Raw genomic sequence first — 12042 nt, 5'->3', positions numbered from 1 at the left:
AGAAGCCACTATTCTTTCCCCCTGCATGGAGAGGGGAACTTCTTTTTTTTTTTTTTTTTTTTTTTAACTCAAACTGCTCTGGAATTCTAAAGCTTCTTTTGTGAGCTTGAGCTAAGGACCATTATAAAGTGTTTTAAAAAATAAAATCACCACTTGCTCACTCATTTCTCTTTCTTCCCAGTAATACAACAGCCCTGCTTTAACATGAAATGCTGCATCCACTGGTGCACAAACTTCAGGTTCATCTCCTTTCTATCTAGGACAATCTTCATCTTTATTAGATCAAATCTGTCTGGAAGTGGACATTAGCCACCTGCAGCTCACTGGCCCCTTCTCTAAAGATAAAGCAATGCCATTCTTATAACAGATTCTATAAACATCCAGTTACAATCTCATTGTGTTTCCCTGAGTGATGTGGGAATGGCTCGTAAGAGTTAACTATGGCTGACCCATGCCCCTCCCTTAATTGACCTTAGACATTAAAATGTCAATCCCTATAATGACATGGTACCAAAGTCGTTACAACATTTCTGTTGATGGGCAAACAGTTGTGCAAGTTCTGGTCAGGTGCTGTGGCTCACGCCTGTAATCCTAGCACTTTGGGAGGCTGAGGTGGGCAGATTACTTGAGCCCAAGGAGTTCAAGACCAGCCTGGGCAACATGGTGAAACTCCATCTCTACAAAAATTAGCCAGGTGTGGTGGTGGGTGCCTGTAGTCCTAGCTACTCAGGAGACTGAGGTGGGAGTATCACCTGAGCCTGGGAGGTTGAGGCTGTGGTGAGCCATGATTGTGCCACTGCATTCCAGCCTGGGTGACAGAATAAGACTGTCTCAAAAAAAAAAAAAGAAAAAGAAAAAAAAAGTTTTGCAAGTTCTCTATCAACATGCTAGATGAGAGTTTATCACAGGCCACAGTCAGAAGTTCTCTCAAGTTTCTTCTCTCTGAACAACTTCAAAAGGGCCAGAGTCTCAGAATCAATTTCTACGTCAGTTCTGTCACTAGCATACATCATAGGCATAAGTAAATGAAGCTGATGAATACCAAGAGAGAAAGTACTGTGGTTTCCCACTTTGAAGGCTTTTCTAAACTTAAAGTCTAGAAGACATGTCACAATATACAAAACACTCTAAAAAATCAATTACTGGTCACTTTAAGCCTGCTATGATGTCACATAAGTGAAATAGAAATACATGCACTCCAGAGACAAGACACAGTTCAGACAATTGCTGCCTGGAACGTTTGGTTTATACTGGCAACAAAAAAACAAACAACTTGAAGTGTTAGTAACTGTACTGGTTTGTACAATAATGACAAAATGATTTGGAAACAATCTAGATATCTTACAATAGGGCATGGTGTAAGTAAACAATGGTACAGCCATTCTACTGAGTATTAGAAGACATTAAAACTGACTACTATGAAGCAATATGGAAAAATCATTGAGAATGCACATCAGAAAAGAAGATAAAATGTGTACTATCTCATGTTACAGCTATGTAAAAAGCAGGTATTAGAAAAAATGACTAGAATGATCATTGTCTTTAGGTGATGACATCAAGGACCACTTTATAAGTTTTTCACAGTCATTTCATTTTTAATATTATAGTTATCAGTTAAGTTCAACCGTCCATGAAAAAGTTGGTATTGGCTCTATACTGTGCAAAACATCAGATGGTATTTTTTACTTTGCGGGTAAAAGCAATTTCTCTCATTTTGGCAGCTATAAAATATGAAAATATGTGTTAAATCTCAGAGAATCTTCCACAGGCAACATTTTGGGCTCCTGGGATTTCAAAGGGGATAAAAATGTGGTAAGGAATCATGCGACTGAATGCACTATAGATGACAAACTCTATCAAGCTAGGAAAATGGGATATTGTGACAACGAAATGTTGGGTCAAACTCCTACTCAAACTTAACCGGATGTGCTCGCTATGGATTCTATGCCACACAGACTTTCTAGGGAGTGAGAAAGCACTTGCTCTGCTTGTTAGTGTTACGGTGGCCCTACCCTGTGCGCTGACGAGGCACAGGAAAGACTAGCATGTCCCTGTTATGGAGTTCAAAAATTCAAAAGTCGGCTTTCTGGGCCAACAGTCACCACTTCTCCTCATACTGTGATGAGTTGGCCAACTAAAACTCACAAAGACAAATACTGAGAGAGACAAACCTGTTCATGATTGTCTATTTTATCCTCTTGGGCTCCTCTGCATTCTAGGCAAAAGTATTTCATTTCAAAGGGAGGCACAGTTGTCAATACATGGCTCCCTTAGGGGGAAAATCATTTATGCATGGAGACACCAACTTCCAGATATCCTTTGATTTTATCATATTTGTTTTAGAAGTATTTAACCTCTAAAAATAATTACTTCAAAAGTTACCCCCTACTCAAGCTAGTTAGAGGGAATAGGGAAGAGAGCTGATAAGCATTCATGCAAAGTTTTGTTTGAAATTTGCAAGAAATGGTTTTATTATATCATAAGCATATAGAATAATTAAAAATATGGCTAGCAAAACTTCATGTAGAAAGTGACTTACTTTAAGGAACAGTATCACTTAGAAAGCTTATAAAGTGGCCAAAGACGGTAGAAGCACAGCCTTTCAACATTCACAGTCCCTTATAACTTTACCTGATAAAACCATTCTTGCTAGAACAAATTCTCACGTGATCCCAATCTTTGCTAACAAATTCGACATCCGAATCACTGAAATTCTGGCCACGGAAAACTTAAGAGTTGTCCTTACAATCCCAGTGGACTTAATGCCAACACAGGCTTCATTTCTCATCTAGTAACTCTATACAACTCTGAAGCCAAGTAAGGCGTGGAGCTGCTGCTTCATCAAAGATAAACCTGAAGAAAAATTGCAAGTGAAGTAAATATGGAACCTTAAGGTCCCTCATTTTCAAGATATCCACATGCCCTCCAAGAAAACCAACATACTGGCAGAATTAGTTTCTGTGTTTCCTGAGCAAAATTCATCTTCTCATCACTCAACACACCAGTGAGCTATTGGCATGGTGGGCATCCTATGATGCAGACCAGTAACCCTCTGGCCAGCAGCCTCCCTCCCTTGGTGAGATCCTGGGCAGGCACTGAGGTGTCCACATTACTGGGAAGTTTCTTTTGCATCTCTTCATGGTAGAGTGACTCTTGGAGGTGGTAATCACCAAAGTGCTGATCCTCTTCCTTTCTGGGGTCCCGAGGTGAGCCCACTGAGGGCCTGGGATGCTGCCTGACATTTGAACCTTGTGGAGAATCCAAAGGCAGCCACCACCCCCACCTCTCAACTATCAGACTCTTAGCTAAAAAGTATCACTGACAGCCCCTCCATCTAAACTTCCATCTCCCAAACCAGCAACATAATGGAGGAACCAATTAAATGATTATTAATTCATGCTACTTTCCGTAAGCCAGAGGTTCTCATCGCCTTGCATTCCGTAAACCAGCTTGCCACCTGCCCCAGAAATTTACAGCAATCTTTTCTCTATCTCCGTTGACTAGCGAAAAAATAAATTCACACAACTCCATACTCAATGTCTGAGTTGGGATAACTATTCCAACACACGAGACATATATGTATCATGAGATCTGAAAATGGTCCTGCAGCTCATAATTAAATGGAAGGTGCAATGTGTGTTTCCCATAGCTCCTCTCTCTCAGCTTCTCATACCTCATGCTCCCTCTAGACAGCACAAATGCAGTGTTTCCAGAGGGTCATCTGTGCTTCTGGATTTTGTGATCTTCTGACTTTCATTGAAAGTAGAGTTACTCTTGGCATTTGCTTGCAATTCCTTCCCCAGAGGACAAGCTGGGCTTCCTTACTCAAATCTCCTGTGGAGCTACTGCACTTGATAAGTGGCCAAAGATCTGGCTAAATTTTCTTCCTCCCCCAATAGAGAGAACAACAGCTCCTTTAAAGAATCTGCTTTCCTGCCAGCTTGGTCTTTAAACATGCATGGTCTCATTCTGCCTCCAACCAAGCACTTAGAGATGTTTCAAAGAGGAACAGGGGTAGAGGGGAAGAGGATTTGTGTGAAGCAGATGCATGCACATGTCCACTCAGCAGGGGGCAGTCTTCATGCCACAGTTAAAAGGAGCTGAGGCTTCTCTCTTCCCTATCCAAAGAGCAGGACCTGTCTCAACATCCAACCTGGTGAAGTTAAGTACCTTCTATTCAAAACACAGTCTTATTCTCTGGAAATGCAAGCTATCTTGCTCCCATATATCCCTAGAAAACACCTACCCCCAAAAGCAGAATATGCCTACACAGGTATGGCAAGACACAGAAGTTCCATCAACCTCACAGACCTTTTATTTCTAAAAAGGATTTCAAAGAAAATTTGATTTATACTACACATAGTTATAAGAGTTACTCAGGGAAAGGCTAATTATTTTTCTTCTCCAACTTAAATATGAACAAAATAAGTCAGCACTTTAAAACTCCAGCAGCTCTTAGGTGTTGTTATGATTTTACTTTTTGTTTGGAAATAATTATAGCTTCACAGGAAGTCACAAGAACAGCATAGAAAGAGCCCATGTATACTTCACCCAGGTGTTACTTATTAAGCAGTTTAGATAAAGATTTCCAGGTCTTCAATCACTCTTCATCATGACCCTGCCTCTCTGGCTCCCTCCCTCTCTCCCCAACCCCCAGTGTTGCTTACATCTACCAAAACCTAGGGCCCTATGCCTGTCATACACCTTCCCTGTCCTTTAGGAAAGCTCCATGCCTCCCTAACCCAGCAAGGGCTCAGGACCTCCTGTCTAGTTAAGAAGTAGATCTCAAAACCTCACGCTTGTCACTGAGATCGCAACCTTGAGGTTCAGCAAATGCCACAATGTGTCAGACTCCCAGGCAGGGTTCATTGAAATACAGATCACAGCCCCTGTCCTAAGGTTCTAATTCAGTAAGTCTGGGTCAGATAATTTGCATTTCCAGTAAGTTCCCAGGTAATGCTGATGGTCTGGGGACCACACTTTGAGAACAGCGGTCAGAGCCAAGGCTTTGTGTAATAGGTAGGAACCACGCTGCTTTGCGGTCTAACTAGAATTAAATGAGAGGGCCCAGCAAGCATGGGCCAATCTGTCAGTCCACTTTAAATGACTCTGATGACATGATACTTTCATCTAAACTCAGGGATGATAGCCAGGTCCGGTCTCATAGCCTGGATGTTTTAAAATACCCTTAGGCCACCTGTTTACTCTAAAACAAATGCAGACACCTTCAAAACCAGAAATTCAGAAGGAATAAGCTCCACGTGTTCTGTTAGCAGCGTAATCCAGAAAAAGGACAGACTCCCTTGTTTACAGAAATCTCTTTATTTCCACATGTCCTATCCTGGAGAGCCTCTGTGAAAAGGGCGCAAATACCTGTGGGCTCCTTCCACCTTGCAGAAAGAGGAAGCATCTTTTTAGTGCTGGCTTCCCTAGGCCAGGCAGCTGCGGGCCTCAGCAGCTGAAGGCCCTCTATGCTTCAGCCCTGGAAGGATGCACAGATCTATGCTAGCCCCCATTTGCACAAGTCAGCAATCTGGGAATGGGGGTTCAGGCACCATTCTGTGGGGCCTCTGCTTTCTCTGCAGGAAGCAGCCTCTCTGGCAGGCTCTGGAAGCTTCAAGGTGGGATGGTGGGCACACACTGACCGGTGGGTGCTGCTGCTTGCTCTGCGTATTTGGGGAGAAAAACAGTGCTGAGCCCTACATCAGAGACATCAATCTGTTGCACTAATTCCTTGCTGAAATATGCATAAGGCTGCTTAACCACACTGATCTGAGTTCCCAAAAGGCCATTTCACATTTCAGTTTCAAGACACCTTGCTCCCTCTGTGTCAGGTTTGCAAATGAACCACCAGTCAAAACAGAGCCACCACCTGGTTTAGACCAACATCAGCTGTTGGTCTGTTTAATAAATTATAGGCATTGGACTGCCACCATGAGCCTGGCTCATGCCAGGATTTTGGAGGCCTGCTAAATATTCCTGACTTTGACTTTGACCTGATTCCTGACTTTGAGGTACTGAGTCGACCTGCCTGTCTTTGGCCTCTTGTTGGTTCCCGCAAAATACGCTGTCTTCCCCTGGCATGGCTTCCTGCAGCTATGGCCATGGTATCTTGTGAGGACGGGTGGCCACAGTCCAGGGACACACTAGGGGGTCTGCACTTATCACGCTTCCCTGTGGCTTTATTACAGGACTGTGAAGACAACCAGAGCGGGAAGGAACCTCAGAGACCTTTGGACCAACAAAGGAAAAAGCCCAGAGGTGCAGGACATAGATCAAAACCAGTGGCATGCGAATCATTCTGGGATCGGGCCAAAGTTAATTAACAGAGGCCCATTCAGTCTCCACCGAGTCAAACAATAATTAGGTTAGTTAGGGTCTCCGAGCCCCAACACAGTCTAGACTCTGAGAGACTGCGATATAGCAATATTCTTCTAGTTTCTTCTCCATTCCAAATCTGTCTTCCTAAAATACTAAATTTTATGAGTGAAAGTGAACTTGTGAACATAAACAGATAAAATATGGGTGTGTGTCCAGAATGGTGACAGATACAGAGAACTGCTGAATGTAACTTATGAGAACCTTACAAACTGGTCTTCCCTCGTGATCCACCTAGGGTTTGTTTTTGCTAGTCCAGGTTCCACAGGAAAGTGTGAGAACTTGTACTTAGGGAAGAAAGACATTACTCAGGTTCCTGCAAGGGTGGGAAATGGGAATGATTCTCCACTTTCCCCTACAGATTTAGGCACTACAAAGACTGTCAACATCTTTTCTTGGTATTTTGTACAGTACAGAGAGATAGACACCCTACATTTAGTAATGTTTATATATAATATCAGTGCTGCTTTCCATCTCCATTGAGTTCCCACATTCAGCTCACTCACAGTACTCCAAAGGCCTAGGATAAGTGACCTGTGTGAAGGTGCAGGGAGGTGGTTCTGGAGCGCCTTCAGGGACTCCTCAGGAACTGATGTTTTTTCACTTGTTTGCCTAAGGCCAAGTTCTCTTCACCCCGAAGGCATCAGTCAGCCCCCTTTGCTAGGTAATAAAGCACAGTGCTTTCTAGTGCTGGTCACAGTTGGTTCAGATCCTGACTGTGTAACCTCAAGCATCCTATCTGACTACGCTGAACTTTCCGTTTCCTCATCTGTCAGTGGGGTAACACTGACTACACACGGTTTCTGTGCCGCTAGCCAGAGATCAGGCATATGACGCCTACCACAGAGTCTGGCACATGGTGAAAGTGCAAACATTTGTTGCTATGGTTTCTTTTTTGGAAGGATTGGAAAATAATACTGGTGGGGCTATAAAACCATAGAACAAGGGGAGAAACTTGTTTATTTTTGCTTTTTTACGGGCTTTCCAGTGAAGACCGGAAAGCCTGCTAGACAAATTCTAAAAGCTGTAACACTGAAACTTGGTTTTTAGGACAAGCAAAGGCACCCTAAATTTGTCTTTTCTGTATACCAGGATGAGACAATCCTATTAACCCATGGATTTAATGTCTACAAAGCAGAAAGTAGAATAACTTGGACTTGAAGGTACTTATGTCATGCTATTTTACCAATTGATTGTTAATGAAACATCTGAACAGTATTAAGCACTTGCTAGGTGCTAGGGATTACAAAAATCAATGGTTGCCACACAGCTCCTGACCATAAACAGCTGAAAACTCTATCTGACAAGAGAAGCACAGAACTTAAGTTCTCCTCCTCCAATCTTCCTGTAAGTAGAGAAAGTGATAATGTTACATGTTCTTTGGCTTTATAATGTAGGAAATATATCTGACTCAGAAGGCAAATTGGGGTTTGAGTGCAACTCTGATACCCAAAAGTTCCCAATCTATGAGCCTTACTTAGTTCTTGAGGCTGCAAAACGAAGGTAACATTGGACCCAAGAAGAATATGAGAACCTAATGAACGTGCTCTAATATCCCCCACGGAAAGGCACAATGGTAATTTTTTTTTTAACAATCATGATTATAATAACAGAGGTACTTTCTCATTGGCACAAAAATTAAACCCAGAACAAAGCAGGCAAGATTAACATGGCCACTCTGTAAGAATAATATGCAAATCTATAAGGTATTTTCTATAGTGATGAACAATGATTTGCTCCTTAATCTACATTTTCACTGCCCTTTATCTATACCTTGATGATAGTTCTCATTATACTGTGTCATAATTATGTGATTATATATGACAACACTTCTAGAAAGTGAGTTCCTTTTTTTTTCTTTTTGCATGTCCTGTACCTGCCTTAGATATATCTGTGCAAGAAAATATTTGTTCAACTGATGTAGTCCCTATCTCTCTTATGACTTACAATATAAATTCTCAAAGCCAAGACCTTTGGATTAACTGGAATTCGAGCAAGTCCAGATATACACCACAGCCTGTATCTATTTTGGCTTCCCAACATAAAAATAGTTCATGGTTTGTTTTCAATTGTGAGACAGAATTCCGCCTGCAGTGACTTTAAGCAGCCAAGTATACTGGAAGTGGCCTGGAAAAAAAAAAGTGGGGAGTGAGAGAAGGGGGGACAAGCTGACTCTGAAAAAGCTGACACAGTCACACAATTCCCATCTATGTGTGAAAATGTAAAACCAAAAACGGTTTCCATTGGCAGGACCGTGAACCACAAAGGGGCCACGCACAATAGGCTCCCAGCATTCCCTCACATGCACCCTACTGCAAAGACAAATTTACTTTTGGGTCAGGTGGAGAAATGAAACCAAGCACTGGAAAGATACAGAGTTAGGCCAAAATGATTTCTGTAGAGGTGTGGTGGTGGTGAATGGCCCGGTTTCAAGTCAGCAACAGGGTTGGGATATAGGTGGCCACTCAAAGGCATCCATGTGAGTCTCCAAGGACTCCTCTTTTAATGTCCTCATCACACTGGCTCTGATACCACAGTGAGTCTGTCCCAAGAACACAGAACTAGGTAAGGGCATATGGTGCTCTGACACCCCATCAAGAAAAGTAGGCTTGGTGCTGCCTGACCTCCATCGAGAAAGCCTTGAACCTTTTATCCAGGGTATATTAACTAGCCACAGACAAGGGAAATCTTGGAAGGTTATCAGCATTCCAACTTTAGTAATTAATATGCTCCAAGATTCCATACTACTCTACAACTCTCCCTCCCCAAGTCATATTTTATGGAGCTCCAGATTGTTAAGAACCCATTTGGTCCAACCTGCCACTTTACAGATTTGGAAACTGAGGTCCAGAGACTTGAGATCACAAAGGTAATCTTAGTGGCAGAATTAGGCCTTGAACCCAGGGCTTCTGACTCCTGTGAGTCCTGTGTTTTTCCTAACACATGTTTCCTCTCAGCACATACCTTCTTTTGTCTTTAGAGACTCAATTTGGAGAAAAAAAAAAAAAAAGTATTTTTTCAGCCTCTTTCCATTCTTTGTCACAGATTATATTTCAGGCACTAAGTTCCCCATACAAAGGCATCTCTATTTATACAAAGCTGTAAACAACAGGGAAAATAGGGGGAGGGCTGGTAATAGATTTGCACCAAGATGTGCCTGACCTGCTTTTTTTCAACCTTAGTAATTAGAAAGGCAGCAGGTCTGAAGGAATTATTCATATGCGGCAGGAGCCATACACTATACATTTATGTTAAACATGTCAAATCCGATTGAAATCATGCCTGCCAGCACCATATTCCATAAACATCCTTTTCCCTAACAGTCACCCAGACCTCGCCAGCCCATTAATACTTCCTTTAATAGCAGTCTTCCATAGATGCAAATCAGGGATGCTCCACTACACTAATTGCTGTGTTAGGTGAGCATCGTAGATTTAAGAAAATTAATAAAGTAAAATCCCTTCAGGCCAATCCTTTAGAAAAATGAAAACACTCAAACTACCATTCTAACTCAAAAATTTACAAAAATATAAACAAGAATGTCAGTTAGGGATTTCTGAAGCACTGCTGTGGTATCATTTCAAGTTGAGCTGTTTCCCTGCTTCCCCTCCAACCCCTATTTTTTAAAAGCACCAATACCCTCTGGTCATCTTGTCCCAAATTACCTTAACTAGACTCAGCTTGGTGCTCTGTGGCTGGAAACCATGACGACTACAGGAATTAAATAACCATCTTACTATGATTCTTTGCCAAGAGTTCAATTTTTCCCCTAATTATCGGTGATAAAGCATTACATTAATTGTATATCGCTTAACTTATTGCAATTAATGATTAATTGGATAATCACTGCATTAATCATTGCTCAGTTGATGACATGGGGGGGGCTCTTCATTCGAGAATACACACATTCAAATATATTCCAGTAAAAGAGAACAAGGGTCATTTTCATGTTTCAAAAGAGAAAACCACAAAATTGGACAGTGGCAATGGCTATGCATTAGGGAAGAGAACAAAGAACTTTCCTACACCCTTCACTGGCCCACAGAAGCACATCACACTTTCCTTGACAAGATATTTTCCTTGACAAGATATGCCCCAAGGGCCTGTACATGTGCTACCACTCACCATCTTGGAACTCTCAGGTGGTTGGGACTAGTGGATATCCCTTGTCCGTGTTTCACAGAGGATGTACCTGAGCCGAAAGAGGCCAACTGCCTCAACCAAGGTCATATGCTGGCTGGTGGGCTTCCTGAATCCAAATCTAGAGTCTTTCCACAATACCATCCTGCTTTCAGACTGAGCACAACACCAACTCCTTACAAGATATATATCCATGGTTGATAATCCAGTTCATTTTGAACATCCTGGACGTTGTCGTGTTACTATAATCACTGTACAATGTCAGGAGACTGCTGCTCCTTATACTCAGACATAGATGAAAACTAGATCAAATGATCAAAGTGAAAATGATCCTTCTCTGAGAGATGGTATATTGGTAAGAGCTTGGGCTCTGTCCTAAATTAGAATAAGTGGAAAAGCCAGTGTGTAAATCTGCACCTGTCTGTATACCTTTTGGCAACTTGCTAGAGTTTCTAACCTTCCTTTTTTTCACATCATGGCACACACAAAATGATGGCAAATTGGGATAAACAGATGAAGCAGGACCCGTGTACCTGTGAGCAATTCACGGCATGCCTGCTGGGAAGGACAGGTGTGAAGCTCTAGAATGGTGCCTGGCACAGGGTTAGAGCTTTATGAAGCGTTTATAATTACCGGACAGTTGCTATACCTATGATGCATTCTTTCAGGGTTAGTTTTGTTCCTTTTGGGTATCTATAAGCTGCACGTGTGGCTCTTTAAATTTAAATTGATTAAAATTAAATACAATTTAAAGTTCAGTTCCTCAGTGGTACTAGTCAGACTTTACAGGCTCAATAGCCATATGTGGCAAGTGACTATTGTACTGTTCAGGTCAGATACAGAACATTTCTATCCATATCGAAAGTTCCATTCAACAGCACTGATCTATAGTAATATTGCTCTGACAACTATAGGCGTTCCTGAAATCCCCAGAAGAGTGTTAGATTCCCTGAAGGCAGGCCCTATAATCACTGAATTTGTGATCAGTAGAACTCTGCCCAGTGCCTTGCATGGGGTAGGGACCCTGCCATCGATCGTGGAACTGACCCAACCTTGGTTCAGATCACTATCTTGCTTGCTGTGCTGCCACCCAGGGTAAAAGACCTGACATCTGAATAAAAGAATCCCAAAGAGGGACACCCAAAAAGGAAACCAGGAGGCCCACTCCAAATGTAGAAATAAGTAGCTGAAAGTGTTCAGTAAAGATTACCCATTCCTGCACATACCCCAAAACTACAAAATCAATAGCTGAGAAAATGCCAATTATCCAGGCCCATTTGAAATATTATTAATCTGCATCATGAACAGCCGCTAATCAACATAACAAATTGTGAAATCACTATTTATTTACTTGCCAGGAGGAAGCATTCCCCATCACGTAATCAGATAGGAACAGCTCAATTTAGGGAGAGAATAGAACAAATGTAGATTTTTAAAAAATATATAAAATACTAAGAATCCAGAAGAAAGCTCAGAGGAGGTTGCTGGCACCTATATCGATTCCAAGATCAAACTGGCCCAAGT

General features: G+C 42.0%; 1 protein-coding gene, 1 long non-coding RNA gene and 1 other non-coding gene across 10 annotated transcripts in view; 1 reads left to right on the top strand and 2 right to left on the bottom strand.

The window, feature by feature from the left end:
* Window positions 1-12042, bottom strand: part of ZFHX3 (zinc finger homeobox 3) — a 276330-nt gene that overhangs the window by 31203 nt on the left and 233085 nt on the right. The window lies entirely within an intron of this gene.
* Window positions 1-12042, top strand: part of LOC103233196 (uncharacterized) — a 179890-nt gene that overhangs the window by 147090 nt on the left and 20758 nt on the right. The gene's annotated exons all lie outside the window — the stretch shown is intronic.
* Window positions 7354-7413, bottom strand: LOC119627754 (U7 small nuclear RNA). The gene has a single exon (XR_005243989.1). It is a non-coding gene; the product is annotated as a U7 small nuclear RNA (small nuclear RNA).

The sequence above is a fragment of the Chlorocebus sabaeus genome, chromosome 5 (assembly GCF_047675955.1).
Source record: "Chlorocebus sabaeus isolate Y175 chromosome 5, mChlSab1.0.hap1, whole genome shotgun sequence".
Taxonomy (NCBI): Eukaryota; Metazoa; Chordata; class Mammalia; order Primates; family Cercopithecidae; genus Chlorocebus; species Chlorocebus sabaeus.
The sequence above is the reverse complement of the archived record's forward strand: the minus strand, read 5'-3'. Positions and strand labels throughout refer to the sequence as shown.